At 46.0% G+C, this 18,120-nt stretch overlaps 1 protein-coding gene across 4 annotated transcripts in view; it reads right to left on the bottom strand.

The window, feature by feature from the left end:
* Positions 1-18,120, bottom strand: part of SV2B (synaptic vesicle glycoprotein 2B) — a 769,788-nt gene that overhangs the window by 730,051 nt on the left and 21,617 nt on the right. Inside the window, exon 1 of one of the 4 annotated variants that reach the window (XM_075069701.1) lies at positions 340-381. The exons of the other annotated variants lie outside the window; for them this stretch is intronic. The gene's annotated coding sequence lies outside the window, so the exon portion shown is untranslated. Of the gene's footprint in view, positions 1-339; positions 382-18,120 lie in introns of those variants that run through there. 4 annotated transcript variants of the gene reach the window in all.

Raw genomic sequence — 18,120 nt, 5'->3', positions numbered from 1 at the left:
GATAATCACAGCATGAGGCCTAGTGAGGCCTTCCAGTGTTTTTTGGAGGTAAGAGAAGAGTAATTTATGCAGGGGAAACATAGAAATAACCAGAATGTAATTGTCTGAACTGGTGTTTGTCCAGGCCACTGAGACTAACATCCTTAATCCTGAGAAAAGTGCCATGGTGTCTTTAAATGTATCTTGGCTACTTAGCTGCCCCCCCACCCCGCATCGTATCTGAGCACCTCACAATCTTATAATGGATTTATCCTCTCAACACCCTCATGAGTTAGGGCAGTGCTTTTACTCCCATTGTACAGCAGGGCAACAGAGGGACACAGAAACTAAGTGACTTACCCAAGGTCACTCAGGAAGTCTGTAGCAGAGCAGGACCTTGATCCCGTGTCCCTCAAGTCCTAGGCTAGCACTATAACATCCTTCATCTTTTGAAGAGCAAGGAGTTAGGGCTGTTGCAGTTCTACAGCTCATAAAAAGACAGCACCTGTAGCAGAAAGGTGCACCCAGCCAGTGTCACGCTGATGCACGGACTTAGCACGGATTCAGAATGAATCCTGCCGCTTACTGGATCACCATCCCTCTTCTGGCCAGTCTCTGGGCATTCCTTGGAGGTTTCCTCTTGGAATCTTAACCAAGCCCAACCCTCATTGGTTCATGAGCTCTGACCTGTTTACCGCCTAAGGCGATATGACCATAAGACAGCAGCCTTTGAACCAACTGTCTGCAATTCAGCAAGTTCCGCCCATGTCAAACATTCCTTCTTAACAGTGAATGTCTTACCTTATTGGCAGACTTATTTCACCACCCTTTCAATCTGGGTTATTAAAATAATGAGCCACTTAATTGACAAATCCATTCAGACATGACAATATTGAATAGATCCATTCCAGTGACAGTCCACCATGGAGGTTCTTGCAATCCTGGGTTGGCTTCCAAATTACCCTCTATCAGAAGGGACTCACATTTGATCGGGTATCTTTATTAAATACCTAATTAAAATACTTCCATTTATTCTGTCTCCTGCTAGTCAGATATCAGTGTTGGCCTTTGCCTCTCTTTACAGTGCACTGTGTCTGCTCCCCATTCACTGCCTGCTTTCCTTCCATGCCACACTTCTGAACTCCCCGTTCCGTATCCTTCTCCCATCTTTATGCCTCCTGCTAGGTCAGCACTGATACCTGAAACTGCCTCCCTGTCCTTTTGACCCTAGCAACCTCCATTACTTTATTCAAATCCCTCCCTCAACCACGCTTCTTCCCCCAGGCCTTTCGGCAGTAACCCACCATGAATGGTGTGGGGGTGGTTGTGTATGGTGGGCAGCATTAAAGTCATCATTTCCCAAGAGTTACCATAGTGTGGTAGTAGTGTCTGAGCTACTTCCTTATACGTAAAATTGGGGGCCTCAGCTACTATATAGGATTGTTGTCACCTTTCCCTTCCCCTCTTCACCCACCCACACATATGCACATGACTTCCGCTGACAGATCTTTGACCTTCTGTAGTGTCTTTGTGGTCATCCTGAGCCTCTTCAGAGGCCAGTACAGGATTGTTCCCTCTCTTGCATTCTCTAGCAGGAATTACTGTAAATGACTCGGTCACTGAGGGAAGTTTCTGCAGGCTAAGAGATCTCACTGTTAGCAATTATTCCCTGCTATTGAGAACAAACATTTCATAACCAAAAGTCATTTTTCAGGCTTCACTTTCAGGCATTGTCTCAGGAAAAGACTGCCAATTTCAGTGACATGTACAGAGCCAGCCAGCTGCCCCAGAATTCAAATTCACTCCAAGAAATGCCTGGGCCCATAATAATCATAACCAACCTTATGTTTCTATGATGCTATCTCACAGGATTCCTGTTTTAAGTTTCCCTTCAGTGCTCTTATACAATAAAATCTCAGAGAGCAAAGTTATTGCAATTCAAAGAAGGAGATCAGATACGAAGCTAGGTTCTAGACCTAAAATGTAATAGCTTTCTTTTTTTATGTAACCCCACCACTACCGCAGCATGTCAACTGACTACAGCTGCCTTGTGCCCATGTTAGCAATCAAAGTCCACTATCCATTCTATCTATACAGATGTATAAGCCAATGAAGTGGCAGATTTTAACAGGCATTCACTTGTAAGGCTCTCTCCAAGGTTACTTAGCAGGAAAAGTGTTGGACTGTAGCTTCCATTTCATCAGTATTCAGCCATGCTTTCTGTTAGGATGCTGTTGCGGGACAGTGTGCTGGCTGATAGGACCTACACGCTGCAGCAGACATGGCCACTAAGCAGAGTCCATTATCTGGTTGTCAGACTCACCATGCGCGTCAGACACATTACTGCACCTGGGGTTCAAGTTCCAAAAGAAACAAACCTACATGGTGAGTTGCCTTCTAAAGGAGCCTGTGGAAACGGCTCTGGGAATTGCACCTTGCCTGGCTAAAATGCAGAAGTCCCTACAGGCCTGGCTGACACAACCTCTTTGTTAAAATTCACAAAGGTAGGATGTTTATTCGCATGACTGGGTAGGTAGTTAAAGGTACCTCAGGGTATTGAACAAGCTCCCGCATTGACTTGGCAGATAACCCAATGCCTCACACGAGGCAACATTACACAGCTATTGTTTTCACAATGATGTGTTCTTTATAGTCACATTTTACATTCAGACATCAACTTTCAACTCAAAAGAGCCCACAGTGCTTTGCAAACTACACACAGACATACAGCGCCACTGAAATGCAGCCGCTTCTGGGGTAGCTGGCTGGGCAGGTGGCACCCAGCACACTGCACAGCAACAGGAAGAGGTGACAGGGCACCCCTATAACATGCTGGACAAAGGCTTTTCAACAGCTTCGTGCATTCCCTCCCTGCTCCCATAGTGGCTCTCAGGGCAGCTGGTTATAAAAGCAGCTCATTTGGCTGGCATAGGCAGCATCCTGCCAGCCCAAATTCCTTCTCTCTGGTCCTGTGGCTCTCAGCTCAACCATAAGCACAGACATCTTAACTCACTATCCCTTCCACCCTGCAGCCTCCCTCCAGAGCAGCATCTAGTCCACTCTTGAATAGGAAACATGAGAAGAGGAAAGGATGGCAGGAAAAGGGGAAAAGAAAGAGAGAAGAGAGCCACCTAGGAAGAAGTTGGCACAAAGGAATAGGGAACAAAGAACAAGACAAAGCAAGCACAAAGTACCCCAGGGTAGGAAAGGCGTAGGACCACAACAAGAAGAGTGAAGAAAAGAGGAGAGAGAGTGGAAAGAAAAGCATCAGTTAGTGTGTGCAGGTATAACACTGACAGACACTGGTTGCTGGGATTGAACCTGGGACCTCAGAAGTTTAGTACATGACTCTCTACCACATGAGCTAAAAGCCAGTTGTCTTGTAGCTAAGGCTGTAGAGGAGGCTCATTTTATCTCTCTTTAAGTGGTCTTGGTGCCATGAGATGGGACAGAACACCACACCCAGAACGTGTGTGGGTTACACAAGGACATTGTCTGTGGGAGAGGAAGTAAGTAGTGGAAGGTGGGGTATGTCCGGCTGTCATCCATCCCAAGAGAGTCTCTAAGAAAAAAGGTTTAGAACCACCAACCTGGCTGATATACTGATGAGGTTCATCTCCATTTAGCTCATGTGATCTGATGGGATCACAGCATGAGGTGCTGTCTGCCATGCAATCCTCGCAGAAGTTTGAAAATAACGTTGTCTTGAGCCATTAGAAGGGCACAATAAATACTCAATAGACATTTTAAATTTCCAGTGAGAAGAATATGCATTTGCCTCCCATACAATCTAGTAAATTCCTGCCTAGCTTGGACATTAAGATAAATGATGAAAAAGCTTCAGCTCTGGAAATGAATAGCTGCAATATATTCACTAGTCCATGCTACAGCGACTTGATGTGTATGCAAAGAGAACATCCTCAGAATCCCTACCAAGGCACCGGCAGATTTAGTGATACTTTGCATCTGACTGAAGCCACTATTTATTGCTTGTGGGGAGGGGCCTTGGTGTGGATAACCTGACTTCAGTTTAGCTATTTAGCTATTGGTGTATTGTGTACAGGGAGAGTTGCAGTCAGGTTGTTTTTGCTTATACTTTACTTGTGAATCTTCTGTTCAGTATAAGAAGGCTAACAAGGTGAGCCGTGTTCTACAGGACAAACCACGGCATGTGCATCAATTACTTAGGACAGAGAGGAAGGACAGATGTCAGTCTGGGGCTACGGAGAACTGGCTTCAGTTCCTTCTTATGCCACAGACTGCCTGTGGGACCTTCGGCAAGTCACTTAGTCTCTCTGTGCCTCAGTTTCCTGTGTGTAAAATGGGGACAATAGCACTTCCCTACTTCCTAGGGGTGTTGTAATTAAACAGTATGAGGTGCTCAGATGAGGACCAGATAGATACTGTCGATAGCTGAAAAATAAAAGCCTTAACAATTGATGGGCAAGTTCAGAGATTCACCTTTCAAGACTGTAGATGCTGCTCATCAGGACCACTGTGACCCTGAAATCACTCTCACAGGAGCAGAGTCTCTGCAAGCCACTCAGTAGCCCAGGGTAGCTGGCCCTCTAAAGGAAGAGAAGTATCAGCTTCACCTATAGTACAGCCAACTCACTCCCCTGGTGGGGAAAACAAAGAATGTCATGTGACTCAATCAGGCTTTCAGGTTAGATAAGGGAGAGGCCTGGGTAGTGAGGCCTTCAGAGAGCAGGATGGCTCCTGTGGGAGACCTTGAGACACCAGGGGAGAAAAGACTCCCTCTAGATAGGGCTGGGAGTGGCTTGCCAAAGTAGGGAAAGACTCTAGGCAGGAGGGGCTGGGAGAGGCTTGAAAGAGAATAGGTAGAAAGACTGAAGGGGCTTGATGAAAAGTGGGGATGGAAGAATGTATGAACTTTCATTTGGTCTTTTAGGACTTTATTTGGAGAGATCTATGTTAATAAACCAGGGTATTATTGGCCCAGAGAAAAGCCTGGGTGGAATTTATCGAGGAGCCCTGAAGAAAAGGAAATTGAGACAGGGATGCTGCAGGACCCATGAATGACAGTGGCCCTGTTACCGTCAGAAATACCAAGAGCGTTGGTCCTGGTATTCCAGCATTTCCTCTTCTCACCTCAGCTGTACCCACCGAGTGGACACCAATGAAACCAAATACAAAAAGCAGCTAAATCCTGCCCAACTCCCAGAAGGTTTGGTCTGAGTTGAGGTTTAGATGAAGGTCTGCTCTTATCTTACTTGACCTGGCTCATGTTTCCCTCGTCTGAACTTGGAGTGAACTTTGGAATTTTTGCTGCATGCTCACTGCTGCCTTGAGGGGCTCACTCTGAGCTCCTCACAGACCACAACACTGCTATCTCCAGCGTAGGTCCTGTCAGCTCTCCCCAGATACACAAAGCCAAGTTACGTTAGTATCTGCAGGGGTGACCCAAGAGAATAGTAGGAAGAGGGGTTGTGGAATCAAAAGGTGGAGCTCTTCCCAAAGAATCACTAGTGAGCCAACTTTCTGCACTGTGTTAGGAGGAGCTGTGCTGACAGTGGTGGTGTCTTTGCAATGAGAAGTAAAACAATGCCTTTAGTGGTTACTGAAGATCCTGTGAGGCTTTTTCAGAGTAAGGGCATTAGCCCCAAACCTCTGCCCAAAATCTACTTTGGGTCTTTACATTCTGACCTTTAAATAGCCCCATCTGTTTCAGTTGAATACAGCATTCTTCACTTCCTGTCCTAAACTGCTGTGTAGTCTTGCTATGTGCTGGTAGGCTATCACTGCTAATACACTTCTGATCAAATGCTTTGTAAAATGCTGGGATAAAAGGTGTCCTATAAATGTAAGATGTAGTTAGTATAATATTAAAATCTGAGAGTAAAAAAATGAAGATTTAAAAATATTCAGCAAAAATATATGGCAGGGTCCCTTTAAGAACTGTCCCATTGCTTCATAATAATCTATCCTGAATAGAGGAATATTTTCAGAGATCTGCACCATCCTAAACGCTTTGCAGATACTGGTTGATAAATACTAAAATAAAGGCCAGACCCTGTCCCAATGGGAGTTTGATCATTGACTTTGATGGAATCAAGATTTGGCTCAAAATGTTGGCAGTAAAATTCCAGTCTCTTATCACTTCACGCATCTGGGCAGAGTTTCCCTGGGTGGTGTCCATGGGCTCTTTGGACTCCTTTAAGAAGTGGGTGCTGTCTAGGGTTGAGGGGCAGGCCTGGGCCCACCTAGGCCATGCTAATACCTGCAATAAGTAAACCAAAAGGGGGAGGGAAACACCCCTAAAAAATCTCCATGGGCTGGGAGAACGGGCATGATGAACCTACAGGCCCAAGTGATTGACTTTCGAAAAGGAACTGAGTGAGAGTTAGTAGTAAACTAACCAGATACAGTGTTCTGGGAAGGAGAGAGCCAGTCTATGGTAGATCCATTCATCTTCTACCCATCCATCACTTTGGTTACATGATGTGATTCTTTTCAGTAGCCAGTTGTAAGGATATGGAGATGGTGAGTGGTGGTGTTTCCTGTTTCAATGGTAATAAAGAGAGCGGGGAATTTATTAGCATGGGATACGATTACTACTGAGTCAAAGGAAGTACCCTCAAGTCTTTATGATGCCTCTTAGGATAAATTGTCTAGTGATGAAATATACTAGGAAGGGACATGATGGGAGTGAAACTAATGTTTGCATTTTATAATTGAGAGTAAAGCAAAGCAGCTGAATCAGCCATGTCTGTGGTGGCCATAAAGAGATGGGAGAGGTCTGAAATAGCCAGTCAGAGTGCAGGGAAGCTGTGGCAGAGCAGGGCACAGTCCCTGGATTAATTTCTGATTGCTCATTTCAGTACAAATACAGTGAAATAAAGGATTTTCCCTCATCTGGGCCCAATCTCCCTCCTGTCCTGCTCCATCTTGCAGTGGAGTCATAAGACCAAAATTCCTTTACAGGATAATGGCCTTACTAGAGGTGGGTGGAACAGGGATAAAGCCCTTAGTGGGACCTAGAGAGCTGCAGACAACTGTAATCAGAGGATCTGATCCTGCAATGGGCCAAGCACATTTCAAATGGGTTGAAAGTGGTGAAGTGGCACCTGCTTAGCTCAGCTGGGTTTTTGGCTCCCTCCCTGTGCCACAGCTGCCACTGTCACTTCAGAGCTTGCTGGCGCATGACAAGTGGCAGGGCTCTTTAGGCCGAGGGCCCTTCATACCAGGCTGAAGGCTCGGTTTGCTCACACGCAGGCAGCTGGGCTCCGATCTTAATTAGCCTGATTGAGAGAACCTCTCAGAGAAAGTGCCTGCTGGGGAGGTAACTGGCAGCTGGCAACTCCCTCTCCCTGCACACTTCCTACAACTGAAGCAGGCGTCTCTCCTTCCTTTGCATTCTGGGCATCGTGGGCTGGTGTCGGTTATTTGCACTCAGCCCCATTCAGACAACTGGATCCTCCCCCGACCCCCTGTGAGTTAATATTCTGCTTGAAAACAAAATGATGAACAAAATGATCTGGACAAACTGGAGAAGTGATCTGAAGTAAATAGGATGAAATTCAATAAGGACAAATGCAAAGTACTGCACTTAGGAAGGAACAGTCAGTTGCACAGGTACAAAATGGGAAATTGGCGACCTTGGAAGGAGTACTGTGGAAAGGGATCTGGGGGTCAGAGTGGATCACAAGCTAAATATGAGTCAACAGGGTAATGCTGTTGCAGAACAAGCAATCATCATTCTGGAATGTACTAGCAGGAGTGTTGTAAGCAAGACATGAGAAGTAATTCTTCTGCTCTACTCCGTGCTGATTAGGCTTCAACTGGAGTGTTATGTCCAATTATGGGTGCCACGTTTCAGGAAAGATATGGACAAATTGAAGAAAGTCCAGAGAAGAGCAAAAAAAATGATTAAAGGTCTAGAACAATCTTCCTTCATAGGTCATGTTTTCAAGATCAGTGTTTCACAAATTTGGGACATCGCTTGTGTAGGGAAAGCCCCTGGTGGGCCAGGCCAGTTTGTTTACCTGCCGCTTCCGCAGGTCCAGCTGACTGCGGCTCCCACTGGCTGCAGTTCACTGCTCCAGGCCAATGGGAGCTGCTGGAAGTTGTGCGGGCCGAGGGACTTACCGGCCACCGCTTCCAGCAGCTCCCATTTGTGTGAAGCAGTGAACCGCGGCCAGTCAGAGCTGCGATCGGCCAGACCTGTGGACTCGGCAAGTAAACAAACTGGCCCGGCCCACCAGGGGCTTTCCCTAATCAAGCAGCATCCCAGGTTTTGGGAAACACTGATCTAGAAAACATGACCTATGGAGGAAGACTGAAAAAAATGGGTTTGTTTAGTCTGGAGAAGAAAAGACTGAGAGGGGACATTGTAACAGTTTTCAAGTACATAAAAGGTTATTACAAGAAGGAGGGAGAAAAATTGTTCTCTGAGGATAGGACAAGAAGCAATGGGCTTAAACTGCAGCAAGGAAGGTTTAGGTTGGACATTAGGAAAAACTTCCTAACTGTCAGAGTGGTTAAGCACTGGAATAAATTGCCTAGGGAGGTTGTGGAATCTCCATCACTGGGGATTTTTAAGAGCAGGTTGGACAAACACCCGTCAGGGATGGTCTAGATAATATTTAGTCCTGCCTTGAGTGCAGGGGACTGGACGAGATGACCTCTCAAGGTCCCATCCAGTTCTATGATTCTATACTCTCGAATCAGACCTCCCCTGGCTTCTTAGGGCCATTTTGGCTCTGTCGCTTTAGGGCTATGCTGGGTTGTAGGGTAGGTGCCAACGTGCCCATTCTCTGTGCACGACTGAGGCAGGCAAAACAGGGCCTGAAGCAGGATCAGTAAGTACTCCTCCCTTTAGAAGGGTGCTTTGGGCAGCAAGCTGTTTAGGAAGGCACCGGGTATGTCTTCTCCCCCTTGGGGTGCTTGGCTCCACAGGATGTGCTCGGCATCCCAGGCACCTACACCTTGCTTCTGGAGACCCCCGCTACAGGTATGCAAAGGGAAGGAAGAGCACAGAGTTCCCAGTGTCTCCCACCTTCCTCAGTGTACCCACATAAGCACAGGCAGAATCTGGCACTTGAGGACTGATCCTGAAGAAGCAAGTGCCTGCTGGGACATGCTGATTGTTCCCAAATCTCACTGCTGCCATTCAGCACATCGTGAGCTTTGCAGGGGCCAGAGATCATGGGACCTTCCATTTTGAACAGCCTTAATCTTCATTTGTCACTCAGACCCTGAACTGATTTGTAACCTTTCGGCAGGGAGAAAAAGTACATCTGCATCTTTGCAGAATGCCCCAAAAGTACACGTCTGCAGATTGCACCCGAGGCCAGGCAGCTGTAATAGCAGAGCACCCAAGGACCCCATAACAGCTGGTAGTGGGAGACAAGTTAGAGCAACAAATGTATGTCAGTGAAATGTCAGCAGCATTCCCTTTGGCCCCGGCTGGATCTCTGTGTTCTTGCTGGCACTATGACAGGAAACGTAATGGTCACATGGAAAAGATAGGAATGGGCTAGAGAAGAAAAATCAGGCACTCTTATCTACTGCCTCACAATACAAGGGGACAGTCAAGAACATTCAAAGGCAACAATTTCAAAACTGATACAAGGAGATACCTATTACACAATATAACTAACCTGTGGAACTCCTTGCCACCCAATATCATGGAGGCAGAGAGGATTCAAAATAGGTATTGGACATTTATATGGCTAATGGGAACTTCCACATTTACATTGAATAGGGTAATTTATTTTTTTAGAAGGAAAATAAACCTTCATACTTCAATACATAAGCCAGCCACTAAATGACGGGAGTCAGGAAGAAACTTTCCTTTGGGACAGGTTATTCCATAATTATCTGCGGTGGGGTTTCTTGCATCGACCTCTTAAGCAGCTGGCACTGGCCACTGTTGGAGACAGGATCCTGGACTACTCAATTCACTAGCCTGATTCTGTATGATAATCCCTGCGTGGCTCTGACAGGAAGGTTGGAGAGTAGCATCAGAATGGCTGTCATGGGGTTTTCTAGCGTGCCCTGTAACTGAACTGAAGCTATTGAGGCAGAAAGGACACCACAAGACAGCGATATCAGAATAAGTGGCATTTACTTCTGCAAAGGAAGAGAAAAACATGACTTGTCACATTCCCAATGGCGCTGAGATAAAATAAATACAGGACAGTGCTGGCAGGAGGCATGCTGGGTGAGAAAGCAGCCAAGCAGCAGAGTATGTTAATAAGTGACACAGACGTGACAAGGCAGGGGGATTCACTGGAGAATTTCAGGGGGACAATGAATACTTCAAGCCAGACTACACGCGTAACATTTGAGAAGGAAGGATGGCATACTGTCACAGAGAGCTAGCAGGGGAGAGATGATTTTCAGGAGTCATCAGTCAAAGCGTAATGTAAGGAACTGGAGAATGGCTCTCAGGCTTGATAACACATATAGCACCTTTAATCTAATCTGGATCAACAGCGAGCAAAAGCCATTACTCTGGGCTGGCCGTTTGATGACCTATGTGAAATGAGCTGGTGAGTCTCATTCCAGTTTCTGGAAGAGAAGCAGCCAGAAGTACTAAACCTCTTTGCCACAATTGGCAGTAACAGGTCCCTTTCGGCAATCTTAGCAACATCCCTGCCTCCCCTGCCACAGGTCCTACTGGGCGTGAGGGAGCACAGAGGAAGGCAGAATAGTCCAGTGGTTAAGGCTTGAGGGTAGGACTTTGCAGACTTGGGTTTAACTCCTTGCATTGCTACAGACTTCCTGTGTGACATTGGGCAAGTCACTTAGTCTCCCTGTGCCTTCTTTCCCCTCTCTACAATGGAGATAATGGTACTTCCCTACCTCTTAGAGGTGTTCCAAGGGTAAATACATTAAAAGTTGTGACGCTCTCAGATACTACAGAGGGCCAGATAAGCACCTAATATAGATAGGTAAGGGATATTGGCAGAGCTGGCATGTGGGGGAAGCTGGCACCACCATTGCCCATGCTACACCATAGAAAACATCATACTCCATGGCTGTAAATCTGGTGCTTTGCACCAGCACTAGATTCACTCTTGGGCCTGGCGTTAGGAGACATGGAGGTGGGGACCCTGGTAGTCACTATGGAATGCTCAGTGTCTACCTTTCTTGTGCAGATGAGACCCATGGGTGGATTTGCATTATGCACAAATAGTTGCGTCCTAAAGGTATTTACATGGCAGTTGTGTTTTCTGCCCCTGCCAGCCCAGCACTGAAAGAGGTCTAAGTACAGCCTGAATCTATTCAGACACGAGTGGATCTGCTCCTGGAAATGGGAACAAGATGTATTTGGTGGGTGGTTGTTTGCTTTTAAATAGGATCTTTAGAAGGACCTTTTATTTCTTAAGAGAAACAGTCAAGTTTTCCATTCCCAGTTAATGGGCAGATGAATTCTGGAGCATGGAAGCTTCCCATGACTAAGAATGGTGTGTGCATGTTGCTTTATATCCCACAGTACTGGGATGTGGGGGTGGGGACGTGGACAGCTTTCTGAAGATAACTGCAGCCGTTCATGCTTACTGGTCTGCTTCATCTTCCAGTATCTATCGTTGTCTGTACACCTGGGTCTAACTCAGTTTGTGCTGGGACACCACTGCAGGATTTACTATACACACAGCAGTCTCACTAGCACCAGGCTTGCACTGTCCTGGAGGCTGCAATGTACAATGTAACTTTTGACCTGCTCCTGAAGCATTAAGAATGAAACTTGAAATCCCACCAGCTAATTTTCTGTATTGGAACTCTGACTGCTGCTCTGTGCATCATTCTCCCATAGACAGAGTCAAGTCCTGGTTCTTTCCAAGCACCTCCTTAAGTGAGAGCAGCAGAAGCTACTGTCACCTTCCTTGTCAGTGCAGCAATCTGCATGTAACTTGGAGGGTGGAGCACAATTTGCAAGAGGAACAAGTTTGGTGGAGGCAAAAGGAATTCAGTCTGTGACCACATGGCTGGAATGCTGGCAGCTGTTGCAGCATTCAGAACAAAATATTTCTCATAATAAAGGACCGATTTAGTTTTATTACCATGGAGTGGAGTCCTTTCAAGCTAGCACCGAGTGCAGTGCAACACAGTCTCTGTTATTATTAATGATGATATAATTTATGTTGTCTTGGCCTCTGATGTTACCTGCTTTACTGTAAACCTGTAAAAATGGGAGGCACTAAAGAGCAAACGAGACCATAGGAGTAGGACTGGATCTGAATCGGAGCAAGTCTGAAGGACATGCGTTTGAACTTGCCAGAATTTGGCCCACTTGGGTTTGATAATTCTCTCACATGCACCACTTTTCCACTGATGACCCTCCGCTGACTTCAGCAGAGTTATTCCAGCCTGACATTATCTGCTCCAGGATTCTCAGCACTTTACAGCGATTTACATTGACATTTAAGAGCAGAACTTGGACCCTCGAAGACAAATGCTTTCCTAGTCACTGCAAGTTCGGAGGTTAATTTCCAAAAGACTGGTGGTGGAAGTTATTTTCTAGTGACACGAAACACAGCTGTAGCACAGTAACATTTGATAGTGTCACTGCTTAATGAGCCAAGAAATGCCTGCAGCCAAATCACCCTGTGCTCTGATCCGCTCAGATCTCAAAGGCTTTTCAATAGTTCAGCAGGACCCCCCCCAGAGAGACATGAGTGAGTGATACATGAGTGACCCCAGCTCAGTCAGGTAATTCCCAGGGCTCCGTCTCGGGGATCCAGGGAGTGGAACAGGTGGAAGGATACATTACATTCATTTGTAAGTGCACGCTGGATGTGGTCTGGCCTGCTACCACTGAAGCAGCTGAATGTTCATGTGAGTGTATGAGAATAGACAGAACTGGAATCTGGAGTGTCGCTAACTTCCTACTGCAACTCACAAGGACACAAGGCCAATGGATGCTGTTCGGCCTCAGCAATAGATGCTGGGCAGCAAATTCTGGCTGCACTGAAAGAGCCATCCTGCAGGGCTTTCTGAACAGGAATCATGGAGAGGCAGGGACTGAATTTCATCATCTCCAGAAAAAGCCATTTTCTGTCAAAAAGGACAACTTTGATGAAAAATCCATCATCTGTTCTAGCAGAAGAAGGGGGTTCAGGAAGAGACAGGGATCTTCTCTTTTAATGAGATATGATTGCTTGGCATTTTGGTGTGGCGGGAGGAGAGCTATTAAGACCATGTCTACAGAGATGGAAGAGGTTTGCTGTAGGAACTCCACCACCCCAGGCATCGGTAGCTAAGTCACAGAACCATTCCTCCAGTGACCAAGCTGCATCTAAACTGGGGGCTAGTCATCAGAGCTACGACTCTCGAGCGTTGGTAGCTACGTCATCCTACTTTGTAAGTGTAGACCTGGCCTTAGTGTGCTGTAGGGGTCAGATTCTGAACTGGTGGTGCAGCTCCATTGACATCAGTGTACCTACATCCATTTACACTAGTCGGGGATCCACCAAAGATGTGGGTGGGGGCATCACCGGTAGGAATGAAGGCAAGAGATTCAAATGCAGGCTATCAGCAAAAACCTCTTTAGAGTGAGATCTACTGAGCTGAAGAACAGCATCCCATGGGAAATGACAGAAACCCCATCATTTGGGAGGTTTAAAATCAGACTGGACAAAATGCTATTCAATGTCCTTTTGGGATAATCCTCGCACTGGCTAGACAGCTGGGCTAGGTGAGCTAATAATAGCCCTGTTACATATTTAACCTCTAGATGAATAAAAGATGGGAAAGACATTGAATCGCTGGATTTTTTATTTGCTATTCGGTGCTGCAGAGCTGGTTGTTTTCTGACTCTTCCTAATGACCTGTGAGTGGGCAAACCAGCCAGTCACTCAGGCATGTCTGAATACAGATAGATTTTAAGACACCAGTCCAGAGCCAAACGACATCCAGCCCTGAACACTGGGGGCAAAATCCAATGCAAGAAGGGGAGAGATCCCCACATATTTCACCTGTCCATGTGCTTTCCTACAGAAATCTTAAGTCACCATTCCTCTTCCAGTTCAGAAGCCATTCAAAGACACTACAGGCAGAGCACAGCTCGGCAAGCCTCAGGGAGCCCAGGGACTCATGAAATATAGATAGGGAGCAAGGCAGGAGCCCTAGCACTGGATAAATACAAACACTGTAATTGGCTCCATCTGCACTTCAAACAAGAAATGTTTTGTATAAGGAGGCAGGGCTGATTTGCCTGATTCAGTGATTGCTCATGCTGTTATCAGCACAACCCTGACAAATTTGCTTATTTAGCAGAGACCCATCAGCACAGCATGGGCCAGCTAAAATACCAGTCCATGCAGTACCTGGGCACCATATAAATGTCTTCTTGAGAATAGTCATGTTTCTCCTGTACACTGGGCTAATGGTGTCATTCACAAGCAGTCCTGTTAAATTCCTGTCTGTGTTGCACTGTACCTGGGGTGAATAGTAATAATCATTGGTGATATAGCTTTTCACTTGTATATCACTGTTCATCAAGGGATCTCAAAGCACTCTATAAAGGTGGTCACATTTTATTAGCTCCATTTTATAGGGGGAAACCAAGGCAGGCAGAGATTAGTGCAGGGATCGGCAACCTTTGGCACACGGTCCATCAGGGAAAGCCCCTAGCGGGCCGGGCTGGGTTGTTTACCTGCAGCGTCCTCAAGTCCGGCCGATCCCAGCTCCCACTGGTCGCAGTTCACCGTCCCAGCCCGCGCCACTTCCAGCAGCTCCCATTGGCTTGGAGCAGCGGCCCAGCCCCCCAGGGGCTTTCCCTACGCAAGCGGCGTCCCAAGTTTGGGAAACACTGCCCTATGGTAATTTTTTAAAATATATTTTATGTCTAAGTTTCTTGTTTCTACTGGTGGCACACATCCCCACATACCTCAGTGCACATAACAAAATTTATTCCACACAAGGATGGAAAAAATTAGAGGAAACACATGACTCCCATTACCTAATGGCAGCATACAGGTGAGGATAGACATTGTGAAATGTTAGTGGATCAGAAGTGAAATCACAGTCAATTATGATGTTAGCATCTTAGAATCAGGATTGTTTATCACAAGTCTCACATTTTGCAGGACTGTCTCAAGTTTCACAGGTCAGTCCTGCCAGGTGGGCTTGTGGGACAGAGAAACTCCATGGATTATCATGGCGACCTTGTATCATGATGTGGCATCATAATATTAAGGTGCTATGAGGTGGAAGAGTTTGTTCTGCAGGGCAAATCTAAGAGATGGCAATGCTCTCGGTGTTCCAGGAGCAGCCAGCCCTTGCCCTCCCATATGCATTCTTGGGACAGGATCAGGGCCAGTCAGGTGCTTGTATACTTGTTGATTAGAATGAAACACAACACAACATATAGCACAAGTCCATAGGGCCCCACTGGGGTCACTTTCTTCTCTGTATATTTCGTGCCCCTAGGGTGCAGAAAGGGTTAAATGTTGCCTCAACCCTAGCCCCCTTTTCACCCCACCTTCTTTCCTTTAAACACTGGAGGATAGAAGACATACTGAAAGAGCAACTGTGCTTAAATTGAATGCCGCAGTGATGTTTAATGCAGCAGATCAGCTGTTTGATGTACACTCGAAAGCCCAAAGCCAAATCACAGGGGGACAAATGCTGAGCAAGGATCTGAGCCGCCACAAGAATCACTGCTAGTACTCAGCCCCTCTTAGGAAGCTTCCTGCATACAGAAGAAACTCAGTCACAGATGTTGCTAATTATTAGAGGTATTGCTTATTAATTTATCGTGTCATCACCAGGCTGATGCAATGACATAATGGGGATCTAATCCACTCCACCCTTGACAGTTGGGAATATTGCTTCAGAAGATACTTGCGTCTCTCCCAAGCATGAGTTCTTAAGAAGGATGCAGGCAGCTAGGTGTCCTCAAAAGGGATGTTTATTTTAGGCCCTGCCTCGTGCTACAGGAAAAGCTTTTATTGCTCAGTTGCCCTGAACAAATCTCACTGCTCATATGTGGAATTGGTTAATGCATGTGGAATCCCACCACAGATGGCATTTTAATTTGGTGACCTGGAGAGCTTCAGCCCTAGGGCCACCTGTAATTTTTCCTAATGTCAGTGACTCAGGAGGGGAACAGCTTCCTTCAGAAAGTTTCTAATCCTGCAGACCTTTGAACAGATTTTTTTTTTATTTTGGCTGGACAAACCTACACTTCAGACAGCAAAATCCTTATTTTGAACCGGCGTGCAAACCTGGATGATGAGGGGTTAAACTTTTTCACAGTGTGGCATAGCAATTGTTAGGGTATTGACCCAGAGCCCATCGCAGTCTGTGGGAAACCTGCATTGACTTTAACAGACTGTGGAACAGGCCCTGGAAAAGCAAAGGTATTGGGTTCAGGTGTCTTCTCTCTCCAGCAGGGCTGAGTGAAATTCAAATGAAATCTGCATCAGCTCCATGAACAAGCAGCAGCATTTTGCGAAGGGCATTATAAAGAACAGATTCTTGCCATGCAAGCTGGAGCATTTTCCTTTAACCCTGTAGCAGGGAGGGACCTGGGGAAGCTACTAAGCAGAAGTTCTCCACTGAAGCGGAGAGAGACTGTGATATTATCCTTAGTGATATTCTTTTCCTTATTCTAATCATGTTCTTTGACTAATCTCAAAAGAAAGCAACTCTTTCTGGGAGGCTCTGCCACTGTCACATGCCCACAGGGGTAATGCTATTGGATTTTTGTAAAGTAGTTGATGAAGCGTCTCACCAAAGCTTACTCAGCTTCAGTAGGAACACTACGTTGTGACTGAAAACTGACTAAGAGGGTATAAACAAAGGGTCATGGAATAAAGCTGTGTCCTGAGTGGGGTGAGCTGCCTGCCAGCTGGGGTAACTCAGAGCCCACTGTTTGATCTCTTCTCCTTTAACACTTTTGTGAATTATCTGAAAGGAAGCGCACAGGACACTGATGAAATTCAAAGATGGTGTTAAATGGGGAGGGGTTGCACATGCTAGTAAGGACAAAGAAATAACACAAAGAGACCTAGCGAGATAAGGAAGCTGGGCAGAAAACTGGTACATTAGGTTCACTTTTTCCCTGATTTAATCTTTGCTTTCAGACTGACAATTATAAATCGCTTGATGTTGAACCGCATTGGCCCAGTCACAGAAGTTGCCTGCTACCTTTGGAGCCTGGCTCATTTTGTTCTTTATTTACTTTTCTTCACTTTTCTATCTTCTGCAAAATGGGTGATCTTGCTTTCAGCACCTGGGTCCAAATCATTTGCACTTTCTATAAGCCCCACCCCCAAGGAAAACATCTGGCTACCTGGAACATTTAGAAAATGAACAGTGACGCATGTCTGAATCTTATTATCATGGAGACATAGCAGTGGCTTTACAAGTAAGGCTTGCTAGAAGCAGTCTTTTAGCTGAACAGAAAGTAACGTGAAAAAACAAACTCAACACTCTCTTGTGCTTCGTCTTCTAGAGTTATAGGACATGGTGGACTCAGAATGACCAGAAGGACAGGTTCACGAGACAGCAAACCATGCCAGCTGGACACAGAGCAAAACTATGCAGGGAAACCCTGTGTCGTGAAAGTCATGCAGACAAGTAGAGAAAACCTTCCCAGTATTTCCTATTCAAAGATCTCATGCTTGGACTGATCTATTAGCTGATTTTTGCTAATGAAATTCACCCACAACCTCTCTAGCTTTGGCTGCATCTGTGGCCAATTTGTAACACCTTTTTGCCAACATCCTAGATTCCACCACTAATTAACACAGCAACAACCATAGGAGTTCATTACGGAAACTGCTCCTTTATCCCCTATAGCCCTTCTGGATAGAAGAGAGAAATCCTCCAGCTGGCAGTTACAGGCTCTGCACTAGGCAGTGTGATGGCAGGAGTGGGAAAGTACTCATTCTGCTCCAGTTCAAAGGTATCAAATGCATTAATTACTCCAATTTGAAAAGTCACCCTGTTGCCAATAAATGGCAGACTGAACTGTCATTCTCCTTCCTGCTTAGCACAGAGTTCCAGTTCTACACACACAGTTATGCTCTGACCTATTGCTTCAAAAGCTTCTCCTGCATTCACAGCACTTTAATTTTGTCGACCTGATAGCAATCCTCTGACAATGCATTCCCCCTTGTCCACCTACCTGCTTTGAAGCCAAGAATTAAATTAAACCACAGA

Source organism: Chelonoidis abingdonii, chromosome 9 (assembly GCF_003597395.2).
Source record: "Chelonoidis abingdonii isolate Lonesome George chromosome 9, CheloAbing_2.0, whole genome shotgun sequence".
NCBI lineage: Eukaryota > Metazoa > Chordata > Testudines > Testudinidae > Chelonoidis > Chelonoidis abingdonii.
The sequence above is the reverse complement of the archived record's forward strand: the minus strand, read 5'-3'. Positions and strand labels throughout refer to the sequence as shown.